The sequence below is a fragment of the Eptesicus fuscus genome, chromosome 1, assembly GCF_027574615.1.
Source record: "Eptesicus fuscus isolate TK198812 chromosome 1, DD_ASM_mEF_20220401, whole genome shotgun sequence".
Classification (NCBI taxonomy): domain Eukaryota; kingdom Metazoa; phylum Chordata; class Mammalia; order Chiroptera; family Vespertilionidae; genus Eptesicus; species Eptesicus fuscus.
Window position 1 is genome coordinate 74,093,397 of NC_072473.1, and position 12,760 is coordinate 74,106,156.

Sequence of the window (12,760 nt, forward strand, 5' to 3'; positions counted from 1 at the left end):
TATCTATCTATCTATCTATCTATAAAAGCCTAAGCAGTGGTCCAACCATTCGACCGTCCGACCAGTAGCTATGATGCACAATGACCACCAGGGGGAAGACGCTCTGACCAGTAGCTATGACGTGTACTGACCACCATGCAGAAGGTACTCAACGCAGGAGCTGCCAAGCTGTGGTGACTTGGCAGTTGCTGTTCTTGGGTGATGCACTCAGAACCAGAGAGGAGGGAGCCTGATTCTGGGGTGTCACCCAAGAACTTCCCTCTCGCAATCCAGGATCCCTCGGGTGATGTTGGAGAGCCGGTTTCAGCCCGATCCCCACAGGCCACGCCGAGGGACCCCACTGGTGCATGAATCCATGCACCGGGTCTCTATGGTATATACGCAACTTCACTTTTTACAAAACTAATGGCAACCACACACAGAAATTCCCCATACAAGACATATAACTAAAAAAAAAAAAGAAAGAAAGCTGTATGGGATACCACCAAACCAAAACAACAGATAGAAGCATAAAGGAAAAGAACAAATGGAAGCACAGAGTTACCAGAAAACAAAAGATAAAATGGCTATAGGAAATCCTCATACATCAATAACTACCCTAAGTGTAAATGGTCTAAACTCACTAGTAAAGAGGCACAAAGTGAATCAAAAACCAAAAGAAAACAACAACAACTACAAAAAACTTGTAATCATATGCTGCCTATAACAGACACATCTAAACAACAGAGACAAAGGTAGATTCGAAGTAAAAGGGTGGAAAATGATTCTTCAAGCAAAAATCATCCACAAAAAAGCAGGTGTAGTCATACTTATATCAGACAAGATAAATCTCAAGATAACAAAGATAACAAGAGACAAATATGGACACTTTATAATGATAAAGGGAACACTACATCCAGAAAACATAACACTTCTTAATATATATGCACCCAATCAGGGATCACCGAAATACATTAAACAGCTACTCACAGACCTAAAAGGAGAAACAGATCAAAATGCAATTATAGTTGGAGACCTTAATACTCCATTGACAGCTGTAGACAGATCAACCAAACAAAAAATCAATAAATATCTGCCTTAAATGAAACATTATACCAAATGGATATAATCAACATTTACAGAACATTTCATCCCAGAACATCAGACTATACATTCTTCTCCAGTGCACATGGAACATTCTCAAGGATAGACCATATGCTGGGTCACAGAACAAGCATCAACGGATTAAAAAAGATAGAAATTATTCCAAGTATATTTTCTGACCATGATGCCATGAAATTAGAAATCAACTGCAAAAAGGAGGTAAAAAAACAAAAAAACAAAACAAAAAAAAAAACCCACAAATACGTGGAGATTAAACAACATACTACTAAAAATGACTGGGTCAAAGGAGAAATAAAAGATGAGATCAAAAGATATATAGAGACAAATGAAAATGATAGAACAACATATCAAAACCTCTGGGATGCAGTGGAAAGCTGTAATAAGAGGGAAGTTTATATCACTACAGGCCTATCTCAAGAAACAAGAGAAATTCCAAGTAAACAACCTAACATCACACCTTAAAAGACTAGAGAAAGAAGAACAAAAGCAACCCAAAGTTAGCAGAAGAAAGGAAATAATGAAAATCAAAGAAGAATTAAATGAAATAGAAAACAAAAAGACTATAAAAAATCAATAAAACAAAGAGCTGGTTCTTTGAAAAGATTCATAAAATTGAGAAACACCTGGCTAGACTCACTAAGGAAAAAAGGGAAAAGACCCATATAAACAAAATCAGAAATGAGAGAGGAGAAATCACCACAGACATCACAGATATACAAAGGATCATACTAGAATATTATGAAAGCCTTTATGCTACCAAATTCAATAACCTAGAATAAATGGATAAGTTCTTAGAAATATATAACCTTTCTAGACTAAATCAGGAAGAACTGGAAAATCTAAATAGACCAATCAGCAGTGAGGAAATTGAAACAACCATCAAAAGCCTCCCAAAAGTCAAAAGTCCAGGACCAGATGGCTTCACCAATTAATTCCACAAAACGTTCAAGGAAGAATTAAAGCCTATTATTTTCAAACTATTCCAAAAAATTGAAGCAGAAGAAATACTTTCTAATACATTCTATGAGGCCAATGTAACCTTGATACCAAAACTTGACAAAGATAACACAAAAAAAGAAAACTACAGACCAATATCCCCGATGAATACAGATGCAAAAATCCTAACCAAAATACTAGCTAATCTAATACAACAGTACATCCACATAATAATACATCATGATCAATTGGGATTCATTTCAGGGGCACAAGGATGGTTCAACATTCACAAATCAATCAATTTAATACACAACATTAATGAAAAAAGGATAAAAATCATATGATCTTGTCAATAGATGCAGAAAAAACATTTGATAAAATAGAACATCCATTTATGAGTAAAATGCTCAATAAAATAGGAAAAGAAGAAAAGTACCTCAACATAATTAAGACCATATATGATAAAACATCAGCCGATATCATACTCAGTGGTAAAAAACAAAGATTTTCCCCTAAGATAAGGAACAAGACAAAGATGTCCACTCTCACCACTCTTATTCAACATAGTACTGGAAGTACTATCCAGAGCAATAAGCCAAGAGAAAGAAATAAAAGGCATCCAAATAGGGAAGGAAGAAGTCAAAACTTACACTTTTTGCAGATGACATGATGCTGTATATAGAAAACCCTAAAGACTCAAATAAAAAAAAAAAAACTACTGGAAACAATAAGCAAATACAGTCAAGTTGCAGGATACAAAATCAATGTGCAAAAATCCATTGCCTTTCTGTATACCAACAACAAAACTTCAGAAAAAGAAATAGACAAAACATTTCCTTTTGCAATCGCAACCAAAAGAATAAAATACCTAGGAATAAACTTAACAAAGAATGTGAAAGACCTATATACTGAAAATTATAAACCATTACTAAAAGAGATTGAAAAAGACACAACAAAATGGAAAAATATCCCATGTTCATGGATTGGAAGAAGCAACATAGTTAAAATGGCCATTTTACCCAAAGCAATATACAGATTTAATGCAATCCCCATCAAAATCCCTATGTCATTTTTTTAAAGAATTAGAATAAGAAATCATCAGATTTGTATGGAACCATAAGAGACCCAGAATAGCCAAAGCAATCCTGTAAAAAAAAAAAAAAAAAAAAACAATGCTGGCGGTATCACATTACCTGACTTCACAATATAATACAGAGATACAGTAATCAAAACAGCATGCTATTGGCAGAGAAACATATACACAGATCAATGGAACAGAATAGAGAGCCCAGCTATAAAAACCACATGTATATGGACAGATAATTTTCAACAAAGGAGCCAGAAATGCACATTGGAGTAAAGATAGTCTCCTCAATAAATGATGCTGGAAAAACTGGAAAGCCAGGTGCAAATGAATGAAACTGGATTGCAGTTTGTCCCCATGTACAAAAATTAATTCAAGATGGATCAAAGACTTAAACATAAGACCCAAAACTATAAGTCATATAGAAAAAAACATAGGTACCAAACTTATGGACCTGGCTGGTAGAGAACATTTTATGGACTTGACCCCAAAGGCAAGGGAGGTAAAGGCAAAAATAAATGAATGGGACTATATCAAACTGAAGAGCTTCTGCACAGCAAAAGAAACTGACAACAAAACAAAATGGGAGATTATATTTGCAAACAGTAGCTCTGACAAAGGTTTAATTTCCAAAATATATAAAGAACTCATAAAACTCAACGCCAAAAAAAATAAACAATCCAATCGAAAAGTGGGCAGAGGACCTGAAAATACAGCTCTCCCAAGAAGACATACAAACATCCAATAGATATATGAAAAGATGTTCAACCTCACTGGCAATCAGGGAAATGCAAAGAAAAACTATAATGAGATACCACCTTACACCAGTTAGAGTGGCCATTATCAACAAGACAAGCAACAACAAGTGTTGGAGAGGTTGTGGAAAAAATGGAACCCTCATCCACTGCTGGTGGGAATGTAGACTGGTACAACCACTATGGAAAGCAGTCTGGCAATTCCTCAAAAAAATTAAAAATAGAGCTACCATATGACCCAACAACCCCACTCCTGGGTATTTACTCAAAAAACTCAAAATCATTTATATGCAAAGATATATACACCCCTATGTTCATTGCAACATTATTCACATTGGCCAAGAGTTGGAAACAGCCAAAGTGACCTACAATAGAGGACTGGATAAAGAAGATATGCTGTATATACACAATGGAGTACTACATAGCCATAAAAAGATGAAATAGCATCATTTACAACAACATGGATGGACCTTGAGAACACTATATGAAGTGAAATAAGTCAAACAGAAAAAGCTAAGAACTATATGATTTTACTCATATGTGGAATATAAAAGTGAAACTTATGAACACAAACAGCAGTGTGGTGGTTGCCAGAGTGAGGGGGGTTGGGGGAAGAAAGGGGTCCTAATATGAGGTGACATGAAAAGATTTGACTTTTGGTGGTGGGCACATGGTCCTATATACAGTACAGCTTTTGTAAGTTAGTAATCCACACATGAAACCTATATGTTTATATTGAGTAATGTCACTCCAATAAAATTAAAAAATTAAATGTTAAAATAAGAAATTATATTAGTTTTCTAATGCTGCATTATAAATTACCACAAATTTAGCAGCTTACAACACCCATTTATCAGATCAATGTTTGGTAGGTGAGAAGTCCAGGTGGGCTCACCTGAATCTTCTATTTAGGGTCTCACAAGGCCAAAGTCAAGTATCAGATGGACTGGACTCTTAGATGGAAGTTCTGGGGAAGAGTCCCCTTCTATGCTCATTCAGGGTGTGGGCAGGGTCCAGAAACTACTCTATGTGCCTCAAGGCTGCTTGCATCCCTCCTCGAGTTGTCTTTTCCATCTTCAAAGCCAGTAAGCCTGCATTGTGTGGTTTTCATACTTTAACTTTCTGACTTCCTTTTCTTCTGCAGATGGAGAAAGCTTTCTACTTTGCAGCCACCATGTAATTATTAAGACAGGTCCACTTGAATAATCTCCCAATTTCATGGTCAACTGTGCCATATAAACTTACCATTATCATAGAAGTAATATTTTATTATATTCACAGGTTCTAAGGATGAGGGTGGCGTGTCTTGGTGGGGGGGTGTCATTGTAGAATTTCTGTCTACTACAAGAGTGTCTGTGGGATTGGGGATAAGAACTTATTATTTGACTAGGAACATCAGGCTCCAAAGACCCACTCCACACCCTCAGCCAAAGCAGGGTCCAGAAGCTTATATTTTTGGTTGGGGATATAGCTATGTGTGTGAGGGGAAGATGGTAGACATACCCTGGCAATGGTGACCTCTTAACAATTTATGACTACTGATGTTGCGGGGTCCCAGAAATTTAACTACAATGACTGTAGGAGAGGGTGGAAGGATGGATAAATGGGTCAGGAGGGCCCTTTGGCTCCTGGAACTTAAGATTCCCCCTTTAAAAACTCTTAAAGATAATGTGGAGAGCCTTCCTCTCTATCCAGCTGGCTAAATGGGGGTAGTACTTGTCCCTCTAGAACTTTATTGTGAGACCTATGTATCAGGGATATATCTGCTGTCTAGATTCACCTGTGTCTGAGTCACATTGAATGATCCATAAATATGGTGGGTAACAACTACAGGTTTGCTCAGGAGCAGTTTGGGACAGAGCCAAAAGCAAAGCAGCGACAAGCAGAAAATCCACCCCCCTCTGGCATCTAACTCTGGTTTTCCAGGAGTGTTGAGGGTGGGAAGGGTTGGTTTGGCCTCTATAGTCTGATGGAGAAAGGGACACTAAGTCTGGGGCTCCTTTTCCCAATGAACCTAATTCTGGAAGTCTGGGCTGTATAATTTTCAAAAGCTCTGCAAAATGCCCAGGCTCATTGGTAGATAAGTAATCATTAACAGGAAACTATGGCCTAAACTGGGTAGGCATGCCCAGGTAAACCATACCCTCTCTGTTTACTCTCTAGAGATCTTTCATCCAGCCTTATACTAGTGTGTGGCACTGGTATTGGGGTGTTGTACCTGGGGTTCTGTTTCTTAAACATACTTATGACCAATCCTGTATTTAAATCTGACCTTCAACCTCCCACCACTCCTAGAGAAGACTCTTGCCTTCAATTCCCAACAAACCACTATCCCAGTAAAATCTCCCTGTTCCCTCTCCCAATGACTTATTCACTCAGACATCATCCTTCCTCTCTTTCTTCTGATAGGAAATGGTGACTCATTCCATTCCCTCTATAGGCTTCCAGGACATATCAATTGAGCTGGAATTTATCCAAGTATGTACTGTACACATGCAGGCTGGAAGCCTTGCACTACTGTGTGATGTCAAATACTAGCTGCATAAATAGCCATAAACAACAGGCTGTTGACATAACGTGTCTTCCTTTGAGCAGGGAGGGCAGGACAGTTAGACAAAGGTGAAGAGGTTGGAGCCACAGATAGAGAGAAGAACACTCAGTAAAACACTCAGCAATGAAGCACTATCTTTCTTTAAATTTTTCCTTTTTAAAGTTCCCTTGCTCTTTTCGCTTGGGCTACTAGGAAGCTAAGCACCATAATGAAAGATTAATGAATATTTGAGAAGCATTTATTATGCACCAACACTCTACCAGGTGTTTTGGGCCTACTTGAAATGAATCTCCTGACAAGATCTAGAGGAAGAGATTCATGCTTCCACTTCTATATTGGTCACCCCCACCCCTGTCTGGATCCCCAGTATCAGCACCTCTAACACAACCACTGAGAATGTCTGTGACCATTTTATGATGAAAAAGAATGAACCCTCTTTCTTCTCTTATACATCACAATCATATGATAATGACTTGGATAAAAATATTAGTTACATGTGATAATTATTCCCATTAATACCTAGGAGAGTCATAGTGGTTAAGAGAATGGAATATGGCTTTAAACAGGCTGTGAAAAGAGGGCAAGATTTTTAACCTCTTTGAGTCACAGTTTGTTCAAACGTAAACTGAGGATATTTGCAATACCTATGTTACATATAAGGTTGGTGTAAAGATTCAGTGAGTCAATGCATGTGCAGCATTTAAAGCAGTGCCTGATTCATGGTAAGGAGTTAAGAAAATCTATTATTAATATTGCCATCATTCCTACTATGTACCAGGTTCTAACTCATTTAAACCTGATAAAAATCTTCTGAGATCTGAATTCTCCCTAGTTTATAAGAAACACTCATTCCTAATAATAGCATTAATTGCAAATATAGTACCAACATAAATGCAAATAATAAGATCAGTGATGCCTCATAATTACATCATTTTTACAGATATATGACAAGATTATCAGTAGTGGCATTAATTATGGTTATACTATAATATAATGTAAATTATCATATTCCAAAATCATCTCCATTTTATAGCAGGGAATAGATAACACTATTATCAATGGCTAGGATAGCTGTAATAAAAATACCGCACCAGCATTACCAGGAGTATTATGTATATTTTATTTGTTTTCATATTTAATTTTTTCCAATTACAATTCACATTCAATATTATTTTATATTAGTTTCAGGCATACACCATAGTGATTGGACAATCACATGCATTACAAAGTGTTCCTCCTAATATTCCCAGTACTCACCTGGCACTATATGTATTTATAATATCACAATAATGCAAGTAACTGCATTGATGCTTTTGCCTCAGTTACCCTGATTCTGCAGAGATGAAAAGGTTAACACTAGGACTTCTTAACAGTATAGGATTAATGTGTGTGTGTGTGTGTGTGTGTGTGTGTATATATATATATATATATATATATATATATATATATATATACATTTAAATCTTTATTGTTCAGATCATTACAGATGTTCCCCTTTTTCCACCCCATAGCTTCCCTCCACCCCATTCCCACCCCACTCTAGGCCTCCCCCCCTGCACACTGACCTTGTCCATAGGTGTAAGCTCTTTGTCCAATCTCTTCCCGCACCTCCCACAACTCCTTCCCCCTGAGAATTGTCAGTCTTTACCCTTTCCATGCCCCTGATTCTATTACATTTACCAGTCTATTCTGTTCATCAGGTTTTTTATTCATTTGATTTTTAGGTTTACTTGTTGATAGATATGTATTTGTTGTCACTTTGTTGTTCATAATTTTTTATATTTACCTATTTCTTCTTCCTCCTCTTAGAGAATACCCTTCAGCATTTCATATAATACTGGTTTGGTGGTGATGAACTCCTCTAGCTTTTTCTTCTCTGTGAAGCTCTTTATCTGACCTTCAATTCTAAATGATAGCTTTGCTGGGTAGAGTAATCTTGGTTGTAGGTTCTTGCTATTCATCACTTTGTATATTTCTTGCCACTCCCTTCTGGCCTGCATAGTTTCTGTTGAGAAATCAGCTGACAGTCATATGGGTACTCCCTTGTAAGTAACTATTTTTCTCTTTCTGCTTTTAAGATTCTCTCTTTGTCTTTTGCCCTTGGCCTTTTAATTATGATGTGTCTTGGTGTGGTCCTCTTTGGATTCCTCTTGTTTGGGGTGCTCTGTGCTTCCTGGACTTGTAAGTCTATTTCTTTCACCAGGTAGGGGAAGTTTTCTGTAATTATTTCTTCAAATAGGTTTTAAAAATCTTGCTCTCTCTCTTCTGGCACTCCCATAATTCAGATGTTGGTACGCTTAAAGTTGTCCCAGAGGCTCCTTACACTATCTTCACATTTTTGGATTCTTTTTTCTTTTTTCTTTTCTGGTTGGGTGTTTTTTTTGCTTCTTTGTATTTCAAATCTTTGACTTGATTCTTGGGATCCTCTAGTCTACTGTTGAACCTCCGTATATTATTCTTTATTTCAGTCAGTGTATGCTTAATTTCTGATTGGTCCTTTTTTATATCCTTGAGTGTCTCACTAAATTTCTTGTAGGTTTCTAGAAGATTCTTGAGTAACCTTACAACCATGGTTTTGAACTCTATATCCAGTATTTTGCTTTCATCAATTTCTTTCATTTGTGACTTGTTTCTTTGTCTCCACATTTTGGCTGCTTTCCTGTTTTTGTTTATATGTACTGGGTAGCTGATAAGTCTCCTTGAGTTGATAGAATGGCCTTGTGTGGTAGGTGCCCTATAAGGCCCAGTGGCTCAGCCTCCCCAGTCACCTGAGGTGGATGCTCTTGGTTCACCTCTTTGTGTGCACAGTCTTGTTGTAGTTAACCCTTGATTGCTGTTGGTATCACTGAGAGAAATTGACCTCCAAGCCAGTTGGCTGTGATGACCAGCAGTGTCTACACTGGAAGATCTGTTGTGCAGGAGACACCCTTATGGGGCAAGAATTGCTTCAGTGGGTCTTTGGTGCTCACTGAGTCTGTCCCTTGAGTGTGTCTCTTATGGATGTGAAGAGTTGTAATCCGGTATGGTCTCACTCTGACCACTGGGTACACTGGCTCTTGGATCTCAAAGGAGGTACAAGTTCTGCCACTGTCTGGGACCGCCCAGCAGGAGCTATAGAGACATCTGCATATTCCTCCTCTTTGTATCGGATTTGGTAGTGCCCAGATGAGGCCCAGCTGTGAAGCAAGGCCGGCTGCTGCTTCTGGGCCTTGGGCCTTCTTTTGGAAGCTCTGGGGCTCTCTGACCCAGCTGCAATTTGACAGGTTTTGGTGGAGAAAGGACAGGCCATTCATATGCAAAAGCTGATGCACACAGCTTGGGTGGGGTTGTAAATTGGGTGGGGTGGAGTCTCTGGGAATCAGCAGGGCAGAGCAAACAGCAATGGCTGCCAGTCAGCCCTGTATCGGAGAGGTCCCCAGGTCTCTGCATCCTGTGCCCCCATGCAGAAACAATGATCGCTGCGAGCACCTCTAAAGAAAGCCACCCTCACATTCCTGTCCCGATGCCAGACAGTCCAGTTTCTCCCCTTATGTGTCTGGGTCCCCCAGAGTCTCGCCCGGAACTAGAGTTTAGAGCATGCAGGAGCTTGTATCTCCCTCCCGATTAAAAGAGCAGCACAGCCCTGGCTGGTTTGGCTCTGTGAACAGAGCATCGGCCTGTGGACTGAAGGGTCCCAGGTTCGACTCCAGCAAAGGGCATGTACCTGGTTGTGGGCACAAACCCAGCAGGAGGTGTGCAGGAAGCAGCTGATTGATATTTTTCTCTCATTGATGTTTAAATTTTCTATACCTCTCTCTTCCTCTCTGTAAAAAATCAATAAAATTTAAAAATAAAATAAAATAAAAGAGCAACACCTCCAGGTGCCAGCACCTTCTGTGCCTCCGCACCTCTTACCAATCTCAGTGTGCTTTCTTCACCTCTCTAGTTGTGAAACTTCCACTCAGCCAGCTTTCCCACGGTTCTGGGTGGTAGTTGTTCTGCCTTTTAGTTGTAATTTTGATGTGGTTGTGAGAGGCAGCAAGTAAAGGTGTTTACCTATGCCGCCATCTTGGTTCCCATTTCTTGGATTTATTTATAATTAATTATATTTATTTGTAAATTATTAAAATCATGTTATACTTACTATAATATTTATAATAAATGTTATATACATAATTAGGTAATAAAATTTTGGTATTAATTTTATGAATAATTAATGATATAGCCATTTAATTATGACAATTATAATGGATATTATAAAGGTAGAATAATCAAATAATATAAATAATGAATAATAATATAAACATAAATAATAACAATAGATGCACAATTATCCCTGATTAACAAAAGGTAAAGCATACTAGAAGCCTTTCTGGTGGTGTTGCCTGGTTAACTAATATTATAACATTATAATATTAATGTAATTAAAATGACTTTATTATCCTATATAATAAAAGCCTACTATGCTAATTGTCTGGTCCACCAGTCGACCGTTCAACCAATCAAAGCATAATATGCTAATGATATGCTAAGGCTGCTCAACTGCTCACTATGATGTGCACTGACCACTAAGGGGCAGACAGTTGACCAGTCAACCAGTTGCTATGATGGCATTGACCACCAGGGGGCAGACAATCCAACTGGTAGGTTAGCTTGCTGCTGGGGTTTGGCCAATTGGGACTGAGTGAGATGGGCAGGACATGCCCTGGAGCCCTCCCTCTGTCCCTCTCTGGTTGGCCAACCTCCCAGGGCCCCTCCCACCAGCCAGCCTGGCCCAATCGGCCCTGATTGGGACAGGCCGGCTGGACCCCACCTGTGCATGAATTTGTGCACCAGACCTCTAGTGGATATAATAAAATTATGCTTCTCTACTCTAAGGATGGACAATCAATACTGGGGCACAGTGATGTATATGAATCCTCTAATGTTAACCTAAGTGCACATAGTAATATTACAGACTCTCCTATAAACATATCCATTTCTGAGAGGGGAAAAGGCGAGGAGGCCAGCATCCTGGTGAGTGAAACTGATCATGGTGCTAATATGCAGATGCAGACTATATCCAGGAAGTACTCTAAACATGGCCATTTCCCTGGTAGGGAAGGGCTAAAAAGTTCCATAGTGAGTGGCACATCCTTGAGCACCACAGTGAGCAAACATGCTGGATTTTTTTCTCTTGAGGGTTTTTTTATCTGTTTTCCAAAGGCCAGGGATTTTAGGAAAGGTCTCAGGGGAGGATCTCAATAGAATATTCATCAGTTTATCCAGGTGGGTCATTTCAGAGTTGTGGTCTACCACATGTTTAGGGACACGCCAGGGGAGGAAACGTCTGGGAGGGTCAGAATCGCATCACCCTGGAATACTAATTTTCCAAGTTTTGCCCATTGTGAGGCACTGGGAACTTTCCTCCCTGGTGACCTTCTGTATCTGGCCTATAGTTCCAACTCTACTCAAGCCTAACTGCCTACTATATCATATGCAAATTCATAAACTATAAGTATGATATGCACTCTGCAATAAATGTATATGTAATTTATAAAATATAATATGATATGCAATCTATAATAATATTATACTAGTTATTATAGCATACACAAAGTACATGTATTATAATAATATAGAGTAATATACATGTATTACTCTACACTATTATATATAATTAATATGAAAACATATATCATGTTGAAATATTTCATAATGGCTATTTGCTCTCCTGAAATAAAACATATAGATAATATGACTTACCTATGCCTCAAATTTGGGGAAAATATTTAATGATCTAAATTTGATATAAAAATGATATAAATGAAAAATTTTATTGAAATAATGTATATTATGATATGTAAAGGCTTGAGTAATACAAGAGAAGAATTAACAAATTAGGTAAATAATTAATAAAAGTAGTAGTGTAGTCACAATAAGTAAAGAAAAATATTGAGCATTGTTTGTGTCAGGCACCATTGTAAGCACTGTAAGTGCACTAATGTATTTAACCTTCACAGCCCTCTCACCAGAGCCAGGGTGAATGCTTTCATTATTGACCAGAGGAGAGGTTTATGGCAGCTGAATGGTATGCAAATCTCACAAATGACAAGGGAAATAAGTTATCAAAAGAAGAAGTTTAATCCCTAATTTGTACTTACTTTGTAGTTTATATATCCTATTTGACCCAGAATTTGACTTGAAGTAGGGGCATCCAATAGCAATGTAGAAGATGTGGGCCCTGCCTCATGCTTGTTACTTTTAGAACCCTATTTGATGAGTAATAATTGTGTCTCTGTTGTGAATCAGAATTTTCCCTATAACAAAGGAGAACTTCCACAGCACCAAAGGTCTCATTCTGAAATCTGT